The sequence below is a fragment of the Pongo abelii genome, chromosome 11 (assembly GCF_028885655.2).
Source record: "Pongo abelii isolate AG06213 chromosome 11, NHGRI_mPonAbe1-v2.0_pri, whole genome shotgun sequence".
Classification (NCBI taxonomy): Eukaryota; Metazoa; Chordata; class Mammalia; order Primates; family Hominidae; genus Pongo; species Pongo abelii.
Window position 1 is genome coordinate 60,343,552 of NC_071996.2, and position 23,035 is coordinate 60,366,586.

At 41.5% G+C, this 23,035-nt stretch overlaps 1 protein-coding gene and 1 long non-coding RNA gene across 7 annotated transcripts in view; one reads left to right on the forward strand and one right to left on the reverse strand.

Moving 5' to 3' along the window:
* ACVR1 (activin A receptor type 1) overlaps positions 1-1,693 on the reverse strand; it is a 141,123-nt gene extending 139,430 nt beyond the window's left edge. Inside the window, exon 1 of one of the 5 annotated variants that reach the window (XM_002812500.6) lies at positions 1,552-1,693. The gene's annotated coding sequence lies outside the window, so the exon portion shown is untranslated. Of the gene's footprint in view, positions 1-616; positions 1,235-1,497; positions 1,516-1,551 lie in introns of those variants that run through there. The other 4 variants (XM_024243732.3, XM_024243733.3, XM_009237729.4 and 1 more) reach the window with 4 other exon arrangements.
* A 639-nt stretch (positions 1,694-2,332) lies between these two features.
* Positions 2,333-23,035, forward strand: part of LOC134759601 (uncharacterized) — a 55,162-nt gene continuing 34,459 nt past the window's right edge. The window contains exons 1-2 of one of the 2 annotated variants that reach the window (XR_010136041.1): positions 2,333-2,509; positions 3,115-12,559. This is a non-coding gene — a long non-coding RNA (uncharacterized LOC134759601). Of the gene's footprint in view, positions 2,510-3,114; positions 12,560-23,035 lie in introns of those variants that run through there. The other variant, XR_010136042.1, reaches the window with a different exon arrangement.

Here is a 23,035-nt window from a genome sequence, read left to right on the forward strand (position 1 = left end):
TTCAGCTTCAAAAGAATTCCATTTTTTAAAACTCCAAGACAGAAAATAAAAACAAGTGAATCATAAAATAAGTGATCGAGGTCCCCTCCAGGCATAAGATAACCTCCTGACCCCTATGTCCCCATCAGTGAAATGGATGAGGCCCATATTTCAAACTTAAGCAGTCTGCACACTATGAAGCTGCATGGCAAGGCCGATGTCTGAGGTCAGCACAAGTCTAGTGTCTGCTGGCTGCCCAAGCCTGGGCCCCTGGCCAGCAACCCACCTCCAGAGACAAGTGCCAGGACATACTATAGTGTTTCCATTTAAGGCCCGCCACTTGGATCAGCCCATCTCTGAAATTTCTTAACACCACCTTTCCAGGAAGAATTTTTTTGGGGAAAAGGGAGGTGGTGTCTATTTTTTGCCACCGCCTTCCCTTGGGCTGTCAGAGCAATCTGCATCTCTGGGACAGGATTCTTTAAAACCACTGGGTTATGTCTCAATTCATGGGCCTCTTCTCAAAAATATGTAAAAACATGTATGGAACGGGCCCCTTTGCCCATCATCTAACTCCTATCATACATCCCTCAAAAAAAAGAAAAGCCCAGTAAAATTGACAAGTCCATTGTATTACCTTGCTGCCTCTCCCCAAAAGCCAAATTCATGACAACTTTTTAACCAAGACTTTTCTTCTGTTACTAAGTGGAACGTTTTCTTCTCTAAGTAGCTTTTCTCCCAAGCAAGCAGCGTTCAAATCTCCAGGGGAAAGGAGGGGTGGGGAGGGGGTGGGAGACTATCTGGCACAAACTGGACAGAGCCGAGCCAGTCTAGAACCCGACGGAAGTTATTGAATCCAGCGGCCCCAGAGGCCCACATCTCTTCTTAGTGCGCCCGAGGTTCTAGCCTCACTGTTTTGGTTACAGTGTTGAAGGAAGGGTTTTAAACTTGGCAAAGTACCGTGCAACATCTGTAACCACATTTGCCTTCTGGGGATCGGAAGATGAATCCCACATTCCTGGCTTTGAAGCTTTTTGAAACTGCAGCTAGGAAGAACCGAGGGAGGGAGGGAGTTGAGCAGAGTTTATTGGCTGTCTCTCCAGCAGAAAATTCCTCTTGGAAGAGATGGATATTTTGAGGGTGGGGGAAATTCGCCTGTCTATCTCCTTACTCTCTACCAAGCTCAGCTAGGAAGGTGAGCCCCGTGGCCCCGTGGCCAGATCGATTTACAAGTCAGAGTCGCACACCCTGAAGGAGTTCACAACACACACACACACACACACACGCAGGCACACACACCCCAATGCAAACCTGAGACCCCCGCTCCACGCCTCTGCCCCCCTACCCCCCATATCCCACCAGCAGTTCAGGCCCAAAGCAAGACAGTTTTGTTCCGCGGCTGCTTCCCCCACGGAGAGGGGATCAAGCTTGGGGGAGAAAGGAATGAAAGCGAGGGGGAGGCACCGCAGACGCCCACCCTGCCACCCCCGATCCCTGCCTCTTCTCCCGCTAGGCTACCTCCTCCCTCAGTCCTCCCCGCTCTAGCAGGCGCGGCCGGCGACCTGCGCTCACCTCGGGTCCCACCGCGGCCGGGGGCTGAGCCGGGGGAGGCGGAGTGCGAGGCAGCCGGGCGCTGCAGGTCGGCGCGGCGCGGGGCGGCGCGGGGCGGCGCGGGGCGGGGCGGGGCGGTGCAGCCGGCGAGGGAGCCCGGAACTCTGCGGGGCCGGGAGCCGGGGGCCGAGGGCCGGCCCCGAGCGGCGGCGGCTGCGGCGGCTGCGGCGGCTGCAGCGGAGCGGTGCGTGGGGCCGGGGGCTTCCCAGCCCTGGGGCCGGCGCGGCTGGCTGAGGAGCAGGCTGGCAGCGGCAGCGGCGGCAGCAGCAGCCACCCGGGGGAAAGAGCCGGGGGAGGGCGGGGAGGCGGGGTGAAGAGGAGGAGGAAGGGGAGGAGGGCGGGCAGAATAAACTTCCCGAGGCGCAGAGGCTCGGGCTGGGAGCACGGCCGCGGGCGGGGCGGGCGGACCAGCTGGGCTTGCCCCCGGGGGCGGCGGGGGAGACGGTCACAGAGAGTAGAAAAGTTCCCCCAGCGCCGAGGGGGAGGCTGCGGCGGCTGCGGCGGCGGCTGCAAAGAGCAGGAGCCGGAGCGGGAGGAGCGGGAGGAGGAGGAGGAGGAAGTGGCTGCGGAGCGCTCGGCCAATGAGTGTCTGGAGCTGTGATTAACCAGGCAGCAACACATCATTTCCTCCCGGCGCGGATCCAGGGAGCCGGGAGGGGAGAGAGGAGGCGGCGGGGCGGGGCCGTCCCCGCGCCCCCTGCAGGCGCCCGGCCGAGGGCGAGCCCGCCGAGCCCCGCCGAGCCTGACCGCGCCGCCCCCGGCGCGCCTGGCGCTGTCTAGCCGGTCGCTCGGCCCGCCGGGTGGAAGCTACGAGCGCGCCTCCAGCGGGGCTTCTCGGAGGCGGCGGGGCAGGACCGAGCTGTGCTCCTGTGGCCGGGGTGGGAGGAGAAGAGGCCGCGCGGCGCGGGTGAGTGCCCAGGTAGGCGCGGGCGGGGCCGTCTGGACAGCTCCCGAGGGCGCGCGGGGCAGGCGGGCGGACGGGCGGGCATCCCGGGCCCAGGGACTGCGGGCGGCCACCTACTCTAGCCCTGCATGTCAGACTTGGGCTGAATTCTCAGAAGGAAGCCTTAGCAGTCTCATCCAGGCCATCTCTGACCTGCCTTCAGATCCCCTTCCACTTTGCTCATTTCCTTGCAAGGTCTAGGGTTATGCAAGAGCTTGCCATGTTCGCCGTTGGCTTCCTTAGTAACAGAAATAAGCATGGAGGGGCTTCTGCAGTGATCTAGCCCTGTCCTAGGCGCCATGGGAGCTTACAGTGGAAAGGCAGGAACATTCTCCGCTGCAGAGAGTCTGATAACCTCGGTCCTTAGATACACAAAAACACCTCAGTGTGCTAATATTACCCAGAGCATCAAAAAGGCATGCAAGGATCAAATTTTGCATGGTTCCTGCTGAGTGTAAAGGAAAGCACTAAGCCATTTTGTCTGCCCTCTAGAAGCTTATAATGTACAGTCCTATCACAAAGCAGAATAAAAACATGAAACCTATAAATGGGAATGCCATAAAGTATTTTTATCTCTACAGGTTCATTCATGCAGAGGGCATTTATTGGGTGACTGCAGTACTGCAAAAGGTTGCAAAGGAAATGGAAGATCTGGTCCCTGCAGGTTGGGAGTTTACAATCTAATTAGAAACACAAGGCATATATACGTGAAAAAACTAGAATCCCCAGCTGTAAGCAAAAGGATGGAGTAGGTGGGAGCATTTTTTTCATAAAGAGGAGAGCTTTGTACCTGTATGATTGGTGAGGATCAGGAAAGGCAAGTTCAGTACCAATCAAGGCAAGAGCACCTATACGTATCCCTGCTCTATAGAATGATATAACAGGGCCCTCATTGTCACTTGGCTGAAGTGTCAGCTCTGCCACTTACAAACTGTTTTGACCTGGGGCACATTTTTAACCTAAGAAGGGAATAAAGGTTGTCTCATGAGGTTGTTGTGCAGTTCAAATGAGATTACAAACGTGAAAGCTTGTGAAGCTCAGTCATGTACATTCATGGAGTCCTCATTGTACAAACTGGCCCCTTCTTGGTAACCTTTAGAGTTCCCTCCTAGGCTGTAAGCTGCAAGAGGGCAGGTACCAGGTCTGGTTGTATTCATCATGTATCACAGTGTCTAGCAGAAGGGTTCATGTGGGTGTTCAATAAAGTTTTGCTGAGTAGGTAAATAAATGAATTAATGAATCCTGTTATGCTTTGAACAGTTCCTATTATTTGTTCCTTAAACAGTTCCTTCAATAGTGGTCTTATTGCATGGCTGGCTCAGTGAAAAACCCTCTAACTCAACCTCCTGTAACTAACTAGTGTGCCGGGAGACTGGGAGAATTCTGGATGGTACTGTCAGAGGCATTCGAACCAGAGAAACTCCATTTTGAATGAGGGTTAGGAAAATGAGGCTGAGACTGGCTGGGCCGCATTCTCGGAAAGTTAGGCTTTCCTAGCCTCTAGATGTTTACAGCTAAGTGAACAAATTAATAGTGTTTACTAAACAAACCCAGACTTGGGAGTGTCCAGATATCACGATATCTGGAGAACAAAGGCATTCCTAATTTTGCTTTAAAGATAATATTGATTCTTGCAAAATATAGTAATTTATTTATTTATCACAAACTCTTGTAGCAGAGCACATCTCCCTATATATACAAGCGATGTACCTAGCATGGAATCGTTCCTCCTCTTACTTTCGGCAACATCCTACTTTGTCTATGGAGTAGGTGTCCTTTCACCACTTTACTTTCTTAATAAACTGGCTTTTACTTTACACTGCGGACTCGCCCTGAATTCTTTCTTGCGTGAGATCCAAGAACTTTCTCTTGGGGTCTGGATCGGGACCCCTGCCCTAAAACATATTCCTGGCAACCACAGAAGGGACTTTAGTGCAGAAGCCCTGACCCAACGGCTACCTTTGGGTAAGTGTTGGGGTCCTGTAACAGTACTTGTGGCCTTTTAACATAAAGTGTGTGTGTGTGTGTGTGTGTGTGTAAAGCAAGAGGCAAGAGGCTCCTCCACTCCACCAGGGTACAGCCTTCCACACAAGCCCTGTGCACACAAGGATACAGCCCTTTGGCTTGGACACCTTAATCCGGAGTTTCTCAACCTTAGCACTATTGACATTTTTGGCTGGGTGATTGTTGTGAATGCTGTCCTGTGCATTGTAAGATGTTTGGCAGCATCCTTGACCTCTAGTCACTAACTGCCAGAACACCCTCCCGCCACAGTTGTGACAACCAAAAATGTCTCCAGACAATGCCAAATATCTCCTGGGAGGGGATGCCAAACTACCTCCTGTTGAGAACCACAACCTTAATCTAAGACCTAATTCATTGATTGAACTCTGGTGGAAAATCACACCAGTAAAGTTACTTGGAGGAAATATATCTTCTGTTATTCTAAGATTTTCAGATCTCAATCATATGTTTCAAGGAGCACGACTCTTGCTAATTAATTGCCTGCTGCATTGTGAATTGGCATCTCTTCTGTTTTCTGCATATCCTCCTCCTTTACACCCAGATCAACATGTTCATTTCTAAAAGTCAACAGCTTTCAAAAACTATTAGGAAACAGGGTCTTGAGCAACTTAAGAGTCCTGTATGATATTTTTCTATAAAACTGGGGGAATTTATTTTATAAATAAATTATAAATTAAAAAATTATAAATTTTATAAATAAATAAAAGCAGCTTCTCTGTTACAGTGTGTTAAGCTTTTAGACTTACAAACAATAACCACATCCTCTTTGTACTGAGATTGTAAGTGATACAATAAGTATATAAGTCATAATTTTAAAAAATTATTTAACCATACTGAGTACTTTTCTTTCATCTTGGAACCATTTCTTTTTGGTTTCAGAGAGAGGTTTTATTTCATAATGGGATAAAATAACATGTTTTCTTAGCTGGGTGCAGTGGCTCAGGCCTGTAATCCGAGCACTTTGGGAGGCCAAGGCAGGTGGGTCACTTGAGGTCAGGAGTTCAAGACCAGCCTGGCCAACATGGTGAAACCCTGTCTCTACTAAAAATGCAAAAATTAGCCAGGCGTGGTGGCACGTGCCTGTAATCCCAGCTACTCGAGAGGCTGAGGCAGGAGAATCGCTTGAACCCAGGAGGCAGAGGTTGCAGTAAGCCAAGATGGGGCCGCTGCACTCCAACCTGGGCGACAGAGCGAAACTCTGTCTCCAAAAAAAAAAAAAAGCATGTTTTCTTAAAATCTATAAAGCAAAAATCAGCTTAATTATCAACTTCCAGAAGCAAATTCTTCAGAATATTGGTGGGATATTTGACAGCTGGTGATAATTCATGAAAATCCTGATGGATTGATGTGCTGTTCAACTAATAAAGGTTTCTTGAAGAAAAATAAAGATTAATAGTGGAAGGAAGGAACAAACAAATCCAGATAAGTCTGTTCACTAAGTAATGGGCATGTAGAACCAAAAAAAAAAAGAAAAATCCCTGCTTACAGAAGACAATAGTACCGTGTTTGTGATGTGAACAGACATTTTTGTTCAGCAAACAATATCGTCCGTCTCATTAAATAAGGTTATTTGAAGCATAGGTTTTATAGTTTTGTTTTTATTTAGCTTTAGTTTCATAGTTGTATAATGATTACAATATATGCAGATGAGTTTATACGGGTAGGCATCCATACAGCCTAGAAAAACGGCAAAGGTTGAGGGTTGAATGTGGTATATGGTAAAATAATTTTCCAATTTCTATTTTGTTAGACTAGAATAATGACATATACTCCTAGGGAGGTCTCCAGGTTCCCTATGAATTCTTGAAATTTGTGCTTTTGCGTCAATCACAATGTTTTTACAACAATATATTAAAGAAATTAATACTGTGTATATTGTGGATCATATGAGTGTCTACCGTGCAACCATGACCCCATTGTCTTTTTTGCTATGTGCCTAAAAGGACATGCACCTTATTTAAATGATGTTTTAATAAAAGTAAGGCATTACTGAAGGTTCATGGTCTTTTTTTTTTAAAAAAGGTACATACATGTTAAAGCTGTGTATGTCACTCAAGTGTGAGAAATACTAGCCCAGATGCATCATAACTGTTCTTGGAGAATAATGTATTAAAAGGCCTTGAGATCTTAAATTTAGTCCTAATCCTGAGGCCCGAAGAAACCAATATTCTATTCTAAAGATCTAAGCAACTCGATCAAAATAGTAGGGGTTGGAAGAGAAAATCGTAAGCAGAAAGGATCACTAAAAGTTGTGTCTGGCTTGGCACCCTTTTTCTCAAAAGGTAAACATTTAAACCAGTCAGGACAGACATTTGTTTATCTTCCAAGTTAAACTTTCCCAGGTGTATCAATGACTCATTAATTGTGCATTTCATATAAGAGTTCACTGGCCACCTACCATATTCAGGGAATGGTGAGAGTTATACACAGAGTCCTCAAGCTGCCTATAGTTGAAATGGGATGTCAATGCAGTCACTCCTGGCATAGGAGGCTACATACAAACCACTGTGTGACTATGGGCCAACAGTGTGATATAAGAGGCATTACAAAATTATGCCGATTATTTATTAAATGGTATTGAGGCACTTGGAAAAAAAATCTGTTAGTGCTTCCCCTCAAACCATTCCTGAAAATATTTCCAAAAGGAATACAGAGTTAAATATATATACATATATTTAATCATAAAATTAATTCAAAGCAAATGTAGGTAAATATTTATCTTTAGATGGGAAAAGAACTTTCTAAATAAAAGCCATGGAAGAAATAAAGGTTCATTTGCTTGACTACAGGAAAATATTTCCCTAACATTTTGATTTTTGTCCAAAATGTTCCCTAAAAATTTTTAAGGAACAATCAAACAAAAGAAGGTATTTTCTGGGTTTTTTTTGTTTTGTTTTGTTTTTGAGGTGGAGCCTCATTCTGTCGCCCAGGCTGGAGTGCAGTGGCGTGATCTCGGCTCACTGCAAGCTCCACCTCCCGGGTTCACACCATTCTCCTGCCTCAGCCTCCCAAGTAGCTGGGACTACAGGCGCCCGCCATCACACCCCGCTAATTTTTTGTATTTTTAGTAGAGACGGGGTTTCACTGTGTTAGCCAGCATGGTCTCGATCTGACCTCGTGATCCACCCACCTCGGCCTCCCAAAGTACTGGGATTACAGGCGTGAGCCACTGCGCCCGGCCTTTTCTTTGTATTTTCAACAAATGCTCAAAGGGTTAAAATCTTTAATTATAAAAAACTTCAAATAAACAAAATGTACCATCTAATAGAGCGTTAAGCAAATAGTATGACTAGACAAGGAAAATTTAAATTATTACCTATGAGATTTAGGAAAAAAGTTTACTGTCTAAAATTCTAAGAAAAGATAATACATACAAACAAAACTGAGATAAAATATTTAATATAATTATTTCACACAATTTGTCGGCAATTAAACATATTCTCTATTGGTAAAATTGACTTTATAAAGGACATAGTTGCTATGGAGAGTATAAACTGGAAAACAATTTCTGGAAGATAATTAGGTGATAGTATCAAATATTTTAAAAGATTTATACCCTTGGACATTTTAATCCCATTTCAGAAATTTATGCCATGAAAATAATTATTATTAATCGCACAAAAATTTGTGTAAAAGAATAATTACTATCTCATAACTTCTGAAATTCCAACAATAAAGCCTAAGTTGAAAAAAAATAGAAGACAAAGGTAATATTCCAATTCCATAACCCTTATAAGCACATTCATCCATCAAATGTATACACAAAGAAAAAAGGCTAGCAGAAAATATTCCAGGACATGCAATACTTACATGAATTATGACTGACTTTTATTTTCTTCTTTACACACCTATGTGTTCCAATTTTTCTATAACGTACCACTTTTATAAGCAGAAATAATAAACATTATAAAAATAGAAATGCATATATTTTTAAAGGGTCTGACAATCATGGGACAAGACCTAACTGGTGAGGAATTCATATGGATTTTTATTTGTGAAGTGGGAGGTGAGGTGTTGTGAATGGAATTCAAATTTGACATTTTTGTTCTCTGGTAGTAGGTCCATCTCTTTCAGAAGAAATTTTTTCAAAGAACTCATAGAGCTTTGACTTGCTTCTTTGCCTGCATCTCAGGCTCTTTGTGACAACCTCCTTGTAGCCTCAAGGGATAGATGCCCATCGGGACTGTCCATGGTCTTGCTCACATTCTGAGGCTCCTTGAGTTTCTAATTTACTTAACTACTGTTAATTTAGCTACATTGTTGAGATGTGGATTTTAAAAGCTAGTCCCATGGCGGGAAGATCAAATTAATTTCTTCCTCAAATTAAACAAATGCATTTCAAATATAACTGTGTGGCTCTTGGTAGAACCCAGCACTACAGTGGCTTTTCAGTTTTAGGAAGCATTCTTTTTCCTGATGGGTCCTCTGAGCAATGGCATCATGAAGACATTTTCATGGATAAGAAATCAGATTAATTTTCTAGGTCCTAATGTAGGCCCATTCTACCAATATCTAAAATCCAAAGGCTTCCTTTTTATTAACCTACTTTTGTTCAGTGAAACTCCAGAGAGCAACTGCTAAGGTTAATTACATATATGTAGTGGAGAACTAGCTGTGTGACCCTAGGCAAGTAACTTCAGATTTCAGAGCCCAGTTTTTCCTCAGGTGTAGAGTGAGGGGTGGGTTGCACCTTGGAGGTCTCTACATTTTGAAATTCCTCAAGTTAAGTTGGAATTCTTAGGAAGTTAATTGTTTTGACGTTGCTGATACTGCATTTGACGTTTCTGAGGAAGAAGAGCTTGAGATTTCTAGGAACTTACTGAAGACCAGTGTTACTAGAGTGAAGTGAGCATGTGGTGAAATGGCCATGGAGGAGGATGAGGTAGCCTAGCCAAATAATGCAGGTCTCACAAGTCACCATCAAGGGAAGTGATTAAAAGGGTTTAAGTGAGCCAGGTGTGGTGGCTCACGCCTGTAATTCCAGCACTTTGGGAGGCTGAGGCGGGCGGATCACCTGAGGTTGGTAGTTCAAGACCAGCCGGACCAACATGGAGAAACCCCATCTCGACTAAAAATACAAAATTAGCCGGGCATGGTGGTGCATGCCTGTAATCCCAGCTACTTGGGAGGCTGAGGCAGGAGGATTATCTGAATCTGGGAGGCGGAGGTTGTGGTGAGCCGAGATCACGCCATTGCACTCCAGCCTGGGCAGCAAAAGCAAAACTCTGTCTCAAAAAAAAAAAAAAGAAGGGTTTAAGCAAGGATGTGAGTGACAAATTTGCTTTACATCACTTATCACTGTACCCAATACATCCATATGTCTCTGTTAATCATATTTTTTCCTAATAATTATTTTATTGTTTAAAAAAAGAAAGGCTGGGCGTGGTGGCTCACACTTGTAATCCCAGCAGTTAGGGAGGCCAGTTTGGGCAGATCACCTGAGGTCAGGAGTTCAAGAACAGCCTGGCCAACATGGCGAAACCCCATCTCTACTAAAAACACAAAAAATTAGCCGGGCATGGTGGTGGGCTCCTGTAATCCCAGCTACTTGGGAGGCTGAGGCAGGAGAATTGTTTGAACCTAGGAGGTGGAGGTTGCAGTGAGCCAAGATTGCACCATTGCACTCCAGCCTGGGCGATAGAGCAAGACTCTGTCTCAAAAATAAAAAGAAAGAAAGAGAGAGAGAGGGAGGGAGGGAAGGAGGGAGGAAAAGAAAAAAAGAAAAGAAAAGAAATGCAAGTATGCCGGTGCAGTGGCAGATGCCTCTAATTCCAGCACTTTGGGAGGCTGAGGCAGGAGGATTGCTTGAGCCCAGGGCTTGGGCAACATGGCAAAATCCCGTATCTACAAAAAATACAAAAATTAGACAGGTGCAGTGGTATGGGCCTGTAGTCCCAGCTACTCGGGAGGCTGAGGTGGGAGGATCGCTTGAGCCCTGGAGGTCAAGGCTGCAGTGAGCCAAGATCGTGTCACTGCACTGCAGCCTGGGCAACAGAGTGAGAACCTTTCTCCAAAAGAAGAAAAGAAAAGAAAATATACAAGTAAAAAAGGATATATTGGATTCAGAGTCCAGAGTGCTAACTATTATACCATGGAACCCACAAAACGATATATTGTACAGTGAAAAATAAATTCCACAACCACCATTGTTTCCCAACTACTCACTCATTTCCCTCTCAATAATGCCAGCTTCCATGTATCCTTAAAGAGATGTTCTAGACATATGAATGTACACATGTATTCTCTTTTGTCTTAACACAGATGGTAACATGCTATCCACACTCTTCTATCCTTTGCTTTCTTTTTAAAATTAACCTAAAAGTTTATCTTGAAGATTAGTAGTTCTCCATTGATAAACAGTCTTCATCATTTCAACACAGTTGTTACATCCAAGTGTGTACTGTTGTTATAGTGCCACCTCCCTCAAGGAAGCACAGAACTCTAGACTTGGAAGCGACAGAAGATCTTATTTAGCCCCAGCCTGCCTTTTACACAGAAAAAGTTTGTTCCTGAAAATCCATGTGACTCTTCAGGTTCCATAGCTAGTTAAGGCAAGGCTGGAACTAGAACTTGGTTCTTCTGTGATTATGAAGTTATACATGTAATAAAAAATACTTTTTTGTTGTTTTAGAGACAGAATCTCGCTCTGTAGCCCAGACTGGAGTGCAGTGGCGCTATCATAGCTCACTGTAGCTGTGAACCCCTAACCTCAAGTTATCCTCCCAATTCAGCCTCTCAAAGCCCTGGGATCACAGGCAAGAGCCACTGTGCCTGGGCTAAAAATACTTTTTAAATGGTATGCCTGGTAAGATTTAATTTTTGTTTTTTAAACAACCATATATGATGCACACAAATGAGCTTGGAGGGCTATTTGCCAAGATGCTGACAGTGGTAATCTTGGGATGATGGCAGTGCTGGTGATCTTATACTTTTTTGGGTGTTTTTCTTTTTTTGACGGAGTCTCACCCTTGTGCCCAGGGTGGAATGCAGTGGCACGATCTTAGCTCACTGCAACCTTCACTTCCTGGGTTCAAGCAATTCTCCTGCCTTAGGCTCCTGAGTAGCTGGGATTACAGGCATGCACCACAATGCCCGGCTAATATTTTTTTTTTGGTAGAGACGGGGTTTCACCATGTTGGCCAGGCTGGTCTCAAACTCCTGACCTCAAGTGATCAGCCCGCCTCAACCTCCCAAAGTGCTGGTATTACCGATGTGAGCCACCACTCTCAGCCTCTTTTTTGGGTTTTGATAGCAACTTTATTGGGATATAATATACATATACATACCATACAATTCACCCATTTAAAAGTGTAAAATTCAATGGTTTTTCACATATCAAATAGTTGTACAACCATCACTGCAGTCAATTTTAAAACATTTTCTTTACCCCAAAAAGAATCCCTGCAGCCATTAGCAGTTTCTCAACATATTTATATATTTTTTCCGCAGTTTAATTTTTTTATGTGTATAAATTTAATGGGTACAAGTGCAATTTTGTTACATGGATATATTGAGTAGTCATATATTTTTTATTCATATCTTGTATTTCCTAAAACTCTTGTAATAATTGTTACTTTTATAATAAAAATAAACATCTGTTACAAATAAAGTTAAAATAATGCAACATATACTATAAAAAATAAACATAGGCTGTGCACCGAGGTTCATTCCTGTAATCCCAACACTTTGGGAGGCTGAAGAGGGAGGACTATGCTGTAATCCCAACACTTTGGGAGGCTGAAGAGGGAGAACTATTTCAGGTCAGGAGTTCAAGACCAGCCTGGGCAATATAGTGAGACCCCATATCTTCGAAAAAAGAAAAAGAAAATTAGCCGGGTGTGGTGGCACATACCTGTAGTCTCAGCTACACAGGAGGCTGAGAGGCTGAGGCAGGAGGATTGCTTGAGCCCAAGAGTTCAAGGCTGCAGTGAGCCAAAATCGTGCCACTAGACACCAGTCTGAGCAACAGGGTAGGACCCTGTCTCAAAAAAAAAAAGAAAAGTATTTCAATGAAGGTAAAACTGATTTTACTGTCCAATGTAAATAGATATAATATTTTAGATAAATTTATCTTGCTTTTTTCATTATTCATATGTTATATATAAATATAAATACACATGGTTTTCTCTGACTCTTCTAGTTTTATTGTGAGCATTGTCCCAGATCATTAGATAGTCTATGAGAGTATGATGGTGATGGGGAATCTCATTATTTCCTTAGGATAGATTCTTTTTTTGTTTTCTTTGAGACAGAATCTTGCTCTGTCGCCCAGGCTGGAGTGCAGTGGCACGATCTTGGCTCACTGCAACCTTTGCTTGCCAGGTTCAAGTGATTCTCCTGCCTCAGCCCCCCAAGTAACTGGGATTACAGGTGCGCACCATCACACCTGGCTAATTTTGTATTTTTAGTAGAGACGGGGTTTCACCATGTTGGCCAGGCTGGTCTTGAAATCCTGACCTCAAGTGATCCACCCGCCTCAGCCTCCCAAAGTGCTGGGATTACAGGCGTGAGCCACCGCACCCAGCAGGATGGATTCTTAAAAGTAGGAATCCAGATGATATTTCCAATTGTCCAGTAATAGGAACTCTCTCCAGTGGCTTGTCCATTTTACCACATCATCTTTGTCACCACACCTTCTATTATCGTTGCCAGTTTGGAAATTTTAAAAGTTAGCTACTTCAATCTGAATATTTGATTGCTAATGAGATTGTAACTTGTTCATAAATATATGTTAGCTGTTTATTTTTCTAATTGTCTTTTTCATTAAAGCCCTTTGCCTACTGTTCCATTAGCACTTTAGTATTATTTTTATTGAAAATAGTATAAAGAGGTTTGGGTTTTTTTCCTGCTGAGGAATGACCAGGTAGAAATTCTAATCTGCAAACAACTTTTAAAGATTAACTTAGTTTCCACTTGTTATTTTTCCCATCTTTGCAGTGGGGCTGGCTGCCTTTCTCTTGGGAACTCTTTTCATTTCTATTGTACTGAAGGAATCACCAGTGATGAGGGAGGGAACAGGCTGAAAAGTTTCTTTTATTTTGATAAAATGGTTGTTTGCCAATTTTATTCTAAAACTCCCAAAATAATATTGTATATACTGTCAATAATATAAAAACTGCATTAAGTAATGTTTGATTTTCCTAAGTAACCATAAAAATTGTGTTCAACCAAATTCATCTATCCCTATCAAGGTTAACATCAACACCGAGCCAAATAGTACTAGACCATAAAATGCACCAAATCTTGCTTTACTTTTCTCTTTGACAAACATGAGTTTTTAAACCAATGAACGGTCTGAAGTTTGACAATGACTCAGTTCCTCCTAGTGCTCTACCACAGAGTACAAAAGGTTACCAAATCCTTCAGTTTCTGACACAGAAATCCAATTTGGAATGAAGGAAATAAACGTCCCACTCTTTAACAGCTAAAGATGTTACTGATCACATCTAAGAATCTGGAGTTTCAAAATGTGAATTGTGAAAACATTTGAATCTCTTCATAATGGAAAGGACTTGGAAATGGAAAAGAAATATGCATACATGAAGGAAAAAAATTGTTGGTGCCAGTGATTATTCCTAGATAGAAAATGGCCACATAATCTATTTGGTGAAAAAGAAGAAAAAGGCAATTTATTGATCTGGATGAACATGTTCCATACAACCTCTCGTAGAGATGAGATGAGCTTTTAATTGGAAAAGCTTACTCTGTTGCTGCTAAAGGTCAGAAGTTCGCCGTTGGCAAATCAAGTGTGGATTTGTTGGCAAATCAAGTGTTCATCAGAAGTTTTTCTGCAGTGAATTGTCTGCTTCCACTTGATTCTCATTTAGATAGATATTAGGCACCAATGAAATTTAATAATCATAACACAGTTTACTTAGATACTATTTGATCTTGAAAATAAAACAAAAATTACTTTAGATGTTTACAATTATCACTACTCAGCCTTTGAAATAGAATGATTGAATTTTCTATTTTGAAAAGAATTTTGAGCTAATTTAATACAGCCCTCAATTTTTTTGTGTGAATTTGATATTAGGGTTTCTGTTTAAGGAAGTTTCAAACATAAGCAAAAAGAGAAAAAATAGCATAATGAATACCATGTATCTATCACCAGGTTGAACAACAATCAATATATCAAGCCAGAATTGATTTACTTGATTTGTCTGTTTCCCACTTTCTTTTTTTTTTTTGAAAGTATTTTAATGTAAAGTTCAGCCATCATGTGATTCCATCCCAACATCTCTCACTAAGCATCTCTAAAACATATGGACACCTGGGCGCCATGGCTCACACCTGTAATCCCAGAACTTTGGGAGACCAAGATGGGCAGATCCCTTGAGACCAGGAGTTCAAGACCAGCCCGGCCAACATAGCGAAACCCTGTCTCTACTAAAAATACAGAAAATTAGCTGAGTGTGGTGGTGCACACCTGTAGTCCCAGCTACTTGGGAGGCTGAGGCATGAGAATCACTTATACCCGGGAGGTGAAGGTTGCAGTGAGCCGAGATAGGGCCACTGTGCACTCCAGCCTGGGTGACAGAGCAAGACAGTATCTTAATAAATAAATAAATAAATAAACAAGCATATAAACATTTTCTTACACAACCATAATGCTATTATCACATCTAATAAAATTGATAATTCTTTGGTATCCTCTGATCTCCAATTCAGATTCTAATTGCCTGAATATTCTCAGAAAAGTCTTCTGTCAAATCAGAATCCAGACAGTGACCACTTATTGCATTTATCTGTTTGGCCTTTTAGGTCTCTTTTAACTTTGAGATCAGTTAGTCCTCCCTATTCCCCTAACCCTACCCATTTTTTTTGTTGTTGTTGTTGATGATCATGATGGCAATGCCACTGACTTGATGAAACCAGGTCAGGGGACTCCACCTCCATTTTACTTTTTTTTTTTAATTGCTGAAGAAATAGAGGCTTAAAGTTTGAACGAATTCCTCCAAAAGAGGGAGTTACCCAATGCAGAGTAGAATTCAGGTTTTCTAATTCCATTCTATCATGCTCTTTTCTATAATATATCATATTGCCATGCCATAATTTTACAATATCTATGATTTTAGTGCTGTGGTGGTTCAGAATATATTAAACACATTTTAAACTCTCCTTCTTCCATATTTGTTTACATTTACAATTCCTAGTTTTTTCCAAAAGGTAGTCGGGATTTAGAATTTGCAGCTTGCTTTTCCCCAAAGCCTGACCCGTTGAAGTTACTCTTTCAATGCTACTTTCTGAAAATATACCAAAATTGATAGAAAAACTTAAGTTTTCCAAGAACCCAAATAAAAAATCTCAGAGTAAATCAATAAAAAGTATTAGTGCTGTCACTCAGATTTTATAGCAAGACTAATTAAAGAGTATGCACATACCCATGACCAAAAATTAAGATTAAGCATTATCAACTTAGAAAAATTCAAAAACAAATGGGAGTTTGCATTGACTTACTGTATTCTATCTTAGTTAAGCAGGGCACATAGTTTTCTGTTGGTGATACGATCAGTACATGAAGTAAAGTATGGTGTGTGAATAAAGCCTTTCTGTATGCCCAGGAAGCACAAAAGTGGAAAGGACACAGAGGCATTGAGGAGAAAGAGCAAATCCTTCCTCATCCATTTCTTAAAGTCTCCAGAGAAGACAGGGAGAAGCACAAACTTAAATTCATTTAAATGGTTCTAGCTTTGCGCTTTTGGACTTTAAGAAAATCGACCAACAAATTATTTTTTTAAAAAACAGTTTTAACTAACAACTTTTATTTGCATATGCTCTATTTTTTTTTTTTTTTTTTGAGTCTGTGTTCTAGAATTCTGATTGTTGCTTTCAAACACCATAACTTTCTCACGTAAAAATGAAAAATTCTTGGCCGCACTTTTCCCCTCAGTCGTTATAAGGCTGTTAAACCAGGGATCACCTAACACTCCCTGGTGTGTGTTTGTTTCAATCTCCAGATATATTTTAAGAGATTTTAAAACATTATTTGTTATTGTGGAGTAGCTAATAGATTCTGTATGGTTGCTGCTGAATCTTTTTATTTCTTCGAGAAAGAAGGAGAAAAACCACATTGTTTTGAAAAACATGTTTTAAAAATAATTTTATAGATTGCAGATTTTGTAAATGATCATGTTAATTGTTGGGAGGGGGTTCCCAACCTTGTTAATGTCCTCTTAGCATTAGGCTTTTGTTCCCCAGTATTGAATATGTCATTTTCTCCCACAGACTGCATTTCTAGGGGTATAATTGCTGTCTCCATGTAAAAGACAACTCATGTGCATAAATTTCCACTCGCTGAAACAAGACTCTGCCTCCCCTCATTTTAATGCAGATGTGATCCAGGGGGTAGAGTTACACTTACTTCCCCAAGCAAATGAAACAGATTACACATTAAATATTGTCTTTGGAACCAGGTGCACAGAAACAACCAATTACCTAGACAGCTCATCAAGGCCTGATATGTTTACCACATTGTTTTTGTTTTCTCTTTAAACATTTGGCGAATTATTCTGAGGCTTTCATTTCTCTATAATGAACAGAATATGTTTATTAATAAAGGCCCCCTTTGTGTGATTCACTAACAGTTGACTCAGACAAGCCTTTAAAACCATGTTTGAAAGTTTCTGAACTGAACTTGAGTTCCTGTGAAGACAAAGCCTCATTACTACAAAGAAGATACTCTTCTGGTTCTTCTTGGCTAAATAATTGATATCTAAAATGACTTAAAGGAGGGAAAGTGTCATTAATTTGTGAAGGAGAGAGAGAGTGGGGAATGCATCTGTTCCCTCTTTAGATATGTTTTCATTGTTTGTAAAGGACAGTATCTATATAAATTTATGAGATTTTGGCCACTGCCGATTATATAATCTTGAATTTTTATGCATATCATTGTTTCTTTAGGGACTTTAATTGGCCTAAAATGCAGATGAACTCAAGAGCTCTTTCAAGACTTGTTTCTGTTATTCTAAGAGACTTTTACCACTTCCTGAGGAGGGGCTGTTTCAGATTTCCACAAAGTCATTGACCTCCCAAAGAATGAGAATAATAAGTGGAGTGGCAGGCCCCAAAGATGTAGTTGGTGCAAACTATCAGGAATGCTGGAGGCCAGGTCTTTGCGGTGGAGATGCCTGACAGTGAGCTGATGGAGGGAGGGTTGGCAATGGGGAACAGGGAAGAAAGACTTCACGGTAAATGGCTTGGAGATGAAGCACCTGCTCATTGAGTGGTTAAGCAGGACTGGCTTGCTGATAGAATCCCAAGCGCTTAAACCATTTATCCTCGTAGCTTCCTTTCAAAGTTGGGGGAGCTCTAAGAAAAGTAGGTAAAAATGTACAACAGAAAAAAATTCTGTATGTATGTGCCTGCTGGATGGGGCCAGGGGAGAAACTGATTGTAAGACTTTTGGTTATCTGTTGTTATTTTTTAGAGTTTTTTATAGAGAGAGTTGGAAAAGGGTATTGCTGTGTTGCTCAAGCTGGTCTTAACTCCTGGCCTCAAGTGATCCTCTTATCTCAGCCTCCCAAGTAGCTGGGATTACAGGCACAAGCCACCATGCCCAGCCCTTTGTTTTTCTTTTTGGTAAAGCAATTTAAGACATTCTAGAGAGGATGAAACTTTTAAATGTGAGAGTAGAAGAAGACTTTGAAATCATCAAGAATACTGCAAGTTACTCTCGTACACTGTGGTCAAAGTGGAAGTTGATACAAGGTCCGTGGAAGGCAATTTTATATTCTCTTGCAAAATTATAAATTCACATACACTTTGACCTTGGAATTTCATTCTAGGAATGTTTCCTACACATATACTCACCCAATTCTGAAATGACAGATGCAGGAGGTTTTCTTTGCAGCACTATATATAAAAGCAAAAGATTGAAAACAACCTGCCTATCAATAGGATATTGAGTCAGTAAATTATTAAACATTCTTACAATGGAACACTATGAAGCTGCTTTTTTAAAATAATAATAAAGTTGTTTTCAATGTATCGATATGAACTGAGCTCCTCAATTAGCAGTAAGTAGGAAAAAGAATCCTGCAAGGTTCAGCAAAATAGATCGTATGCTACCATATGCTATCATTTAAATAAAAAAAGAGATATACGTCTATGTTGGGTAGTATAATTGGACACAAATCCTCAGAAATGGATGGGGCTTTGAACAACGAGAAGGAAGGAAAGGACAGGGCAAGATGTTTCACTATTTTGAACAGAAAAAAAAGACTATGTGAACAAATTACCTATTCAAAAATTGAGAAGAAGAAAAGGTTGTAGGGTCTGGAGTGAGGCAGTCCTGGTCCGTATACTAGTTCTAGCACCTTTCTTTATATATTTATGTATATATTATTATTATTATTTAGAGATGGAGTCTCACTGTGCTTCCCAGGCAAAGCTTGAATTCCTAGGTTCAACCAGTCCACCCACCTCAGCCTTGTGAGTAGCTGGGACTACAGGCACGTGCCACCATGCCCATCTGGTTCTAGCACTTTCTGACACCATAACCTCAGAGTCCTTTTCTGTAAAGTGGAGTAGATAATATTACCTGCCTCATGAGCGAGAAGGCATGCATATAGCATGCAGTGGAGGTGGCACAGTGCCTGGGTCCAGTAGATGCCAGGCATTACCATGATCTTTCTGATTAATATTATCACCAACCTTCTCATAAATAACTGAGTACTTGAAGAACAGTGTGCAGTATCATGGCGGGAGTTACGGAAGTGATTACTTAAAATTTTTCAGCTCCAAAGACATATGCTGAAGGAAACAATATCATCAGAAGCATGTATAGAACCCCATGTCTGCACCTAGTGCTCTTCTCTGCAGAATTAACAAACAAGCACCCCCACTGAGTTTCATGTCATGTACCTCTCTTTCCAAGTTCTGATGTGGGAAGTGGAAAGATGCTGATTGGTCTGGCTTGGGGCAGGTGCCTGTCTCTGGACAAGTGAGAAAGAAATAGCAGTGCTCACAGGTGCAAGCCATTGAAGTGAGGAGGAGCAGATCTCAGTGGATAAGGAGGTGAACTGGGCAAACACAGCAACTGGTCCCAGCTACTGACATTTTTGTAGTATCTCTGTTTTTGAAAAGGCGAAAGTGGGGAGGTGAGTCGGGGGTGGATATTTTCTGTACTATCTACATGATCCCAGGCAGCAGGCTGGGTGGTGCCTGCAGTGAGGGAAGATGCTGTTCCTTGCAGAAATGTAGTAGGTGTGGCTTAAAGCCTCAGCTGCTGGCTGGCCTGTGAGCTTAAGAAAGCAGAGAAGCAAGTGGACACAACCTTGAATGCACCTGAAACTTCCAGAAGCCCACAGATGCACTCCAAATGTTCCTGAAAACCCAGAAATTCTATGTAAGTTTGTCTGTATATGGGAATATACATTTTTCCAGGGAAACCCATAACTTTCATCAGATTCTCAAAGAGGGCTGCTATCCATTAAGGATTCTGAGCCCCTGCTAGACCAACAATGATAGCATATGCCATGACCCAAGGATTATGATTAATCCAACCCTAGAACGAGAGGCCCATACCATAAAATAAAGCTTTCCACGAAACATAAAGACTAAAAGAACCACTGCCTTGATATATTTGCTTTTTAAGCACCCATGCTTGTACTCTCTGTTTTGCCATATTCACTTTTATTATTTACTGAATATTCCTCTTTAAATTTGTTCACTTTTTAAACTTACATGCCCAGTTTAGCCTCTTCTTAAGCAAAAATAATTGTGAAATCAGGGGTATATTTTGCTATTGCCAGTTTTCTTCCTAATGTATATTAGAAGAAATTTATTACTATTAAAATTTAAAAATGTTTGTATCATTTCCAAAATTATTTAGTGCATACAACAGAGATGGGCTTATGGCACTCAGGAAAACACTGTGTCTAAATATTCCTAAAATTCACTTCAGGCATCCCTTTCATAGAGAAGGAACCTGAGGCAGGAGACAATTAATGTAACTTATTAGAGATTCTAAGCAAATGTGGAAAAACTTTGTCAGGTATTGGGCAACATTGTTCCTAGTAATGACTCAGCCCTGAGCTTATTTTATTGCAGACAGTTTAAAGAGATGTTTTAATGTTCTCACGTTTCCCCACTACCCTATAAAGAGAACCAACTAGACGAGAGTAAAAACTTGATCAATTTAATACTCTGGTAATGATCCCAGCAACTAAGGAAGGGGGCTGTTGGGGGGAAAGCCAGCGAGTTTCTTTCTACTCAAATTCCATCTCATTTTTATTTTCTCTTAATGTTTTTTTGAATCCCAAGTTCCAAAACCTGTCCCCTATTATGCAGTGCAAACGAGAACAGATGGGGAAAAGTTATGTTGGAAAGGGCTTTGGAGGGCCACAGAGAAGAGAAATATGACTACTCAATGTGTCACACACCAACTTGCAGCTGCCACCAGCCCTTCCACACAACGAGCTGCGTATGGAACCAGCCCGGGTGCTCAGGAGGAGCGGGCTTACTGCAGGAAGGGAGCGCAATTAGAGAACGTTCGCTTTACTTGTGTTTCCTTGAAAATATGAATAAAGAGCGTAGCAGCAGCACAGCCAACAAAAGAGAAATAAATCCAAAGGCTAGCCTGGCAAATCGTTAGCTGTACCTCAGAGTTTCCCAAATGTTAACCGATCATCGACTTTCTTCAGCCTTTTTATTTCAGAGAAATGCCTTTTCATGTCTCAAAATCACCATTCAGTTCTTCTCTCTGTCTAGGAATTATTATTCTAGAAAGGTCATACTAGCTTACATGCATGATGTGGCCTTCCAACCAGTATTTTTCAGTATTCACAGGGTGCTTATGAGTTCACTAAATATTTCAAGTGTGAGGCAGGTGACCTGGTTTTAAATGGCAACTCTGTCAGTTACTAGCTGTGAGGCTTCAGGCAAGTCACCTAGCTTCTCTGAGCCTGTAGTACATCCTGTTTAAAACAGAGCTCGCTTGACTAACTTACCTTCAAGGCTTTTTGTATTCAAGGTAATGTATATAAATGTCTGACACAAGAGCAATATTTAATGTATAAAAACTATTATTACTGTGATTATCAGAAAACACAGAAAATGTTATTCTCTTTTCTTTTACTACAATATAAAGATACTAAGAATATATATAATACCATATATGTAAAGATAAATTGTATATATTTGGCTAGGAATCCCTAAGAATCTATGCTGAAAGTAATTGTAAGGTTAATGTGGTTTAAATTATTTGATTCAAATAGTGATTCAGGTCATATAGACAGTATCTTTGAACAAATATCAGTGTTGTAAACAGTTGTGTTATTGAGTCCCGCGAGGACTTCCTCTGAAATTGTGCCTGTCTTTGTAGAGTGAGTATGCAGGAATTTTTCTATCAAGGAAATACTGTTTTTCTTCCCAGGGTAATTTATAAATTACCTAGATCAAAATCTTTACAGGAGCATGTTAAAATGCAGTTTCCAGGGCCCATCTCAGACTGTATTTTCAGCATCTCTAAGGCATATAGTTCAGGGATCTGCATTTTATTTAAAAACAACTGGTAATTCTTAAGCACACTGAAGTTTGAGCACCACTTCCTTAAGGAATGGAGATAGTGATAATTCTAATTCTGAGAGGTTTTCAGCTACCTTCCTTTTTTCACGACACACACTCAGGCCCAGAAATACAACAACTGCTAGTGAGACAAAAAGGTTGGAATCTGGTAGATTTAGCTTCTCTCCCCAACAACCTCTGTTCTCTGACTATTTAAGGCTGGACTATTCTACTCATACCCTCCTTGTCCATAGGAGACATTAGCTTGACTATAGTTTGTTTCTAAATGGGTGGCCATACATCCCAGTGTGCCCAGCATAATTATTAATAGCACTCTTTTTCATCTCAAAAGTGTCCCAGTTTGGATGATAGATTATATACCATTACCCTAGGCCTAGAAGACATTTGATTAACACATGTAGGACATGAATGAGGACTGGCAAAATTTCTAAGATATGTTATTCATGAGTATGGGGAAATATACCCAGATACCATTGACGACAATGAGAAATGCTTTGGGAAGTGACATAGGAATGATCAGAGAAAATTATACTCTCAAGTTATCCCATAAATTGGCAGCAAGAAAGGCAGGACATAGACAAACTAGGAAGTCTAGACAGGTTAGTGTCTCCTCTCTCACCAAGCAACTGAGCCCCCCTCCCCCCACCAAAAAAAGCGTGAATCTCGGCACCGTACAGAGTTAGTTATTTTCCTCCTTTCTGCTTAATGGCTATGATCTTGGGCAAGTTATTGAGTATCTCTGAACCTCACTCTACTCATGCATAAAAAAGATAATAAGGCTTACTTCAGTTTTGGGGAGTTAATGAAATATGTGTGTAAACCAGCTGGCACTGTGATTAGGTGCTCAATGATGGCAGTTCCACCATTATTCTTTCCATCATGGCCACTCTGCACTACAGTTTCACCAGAGTCACATGACTTTTAAAATAAAGTGTTGTTGCGAGAGGA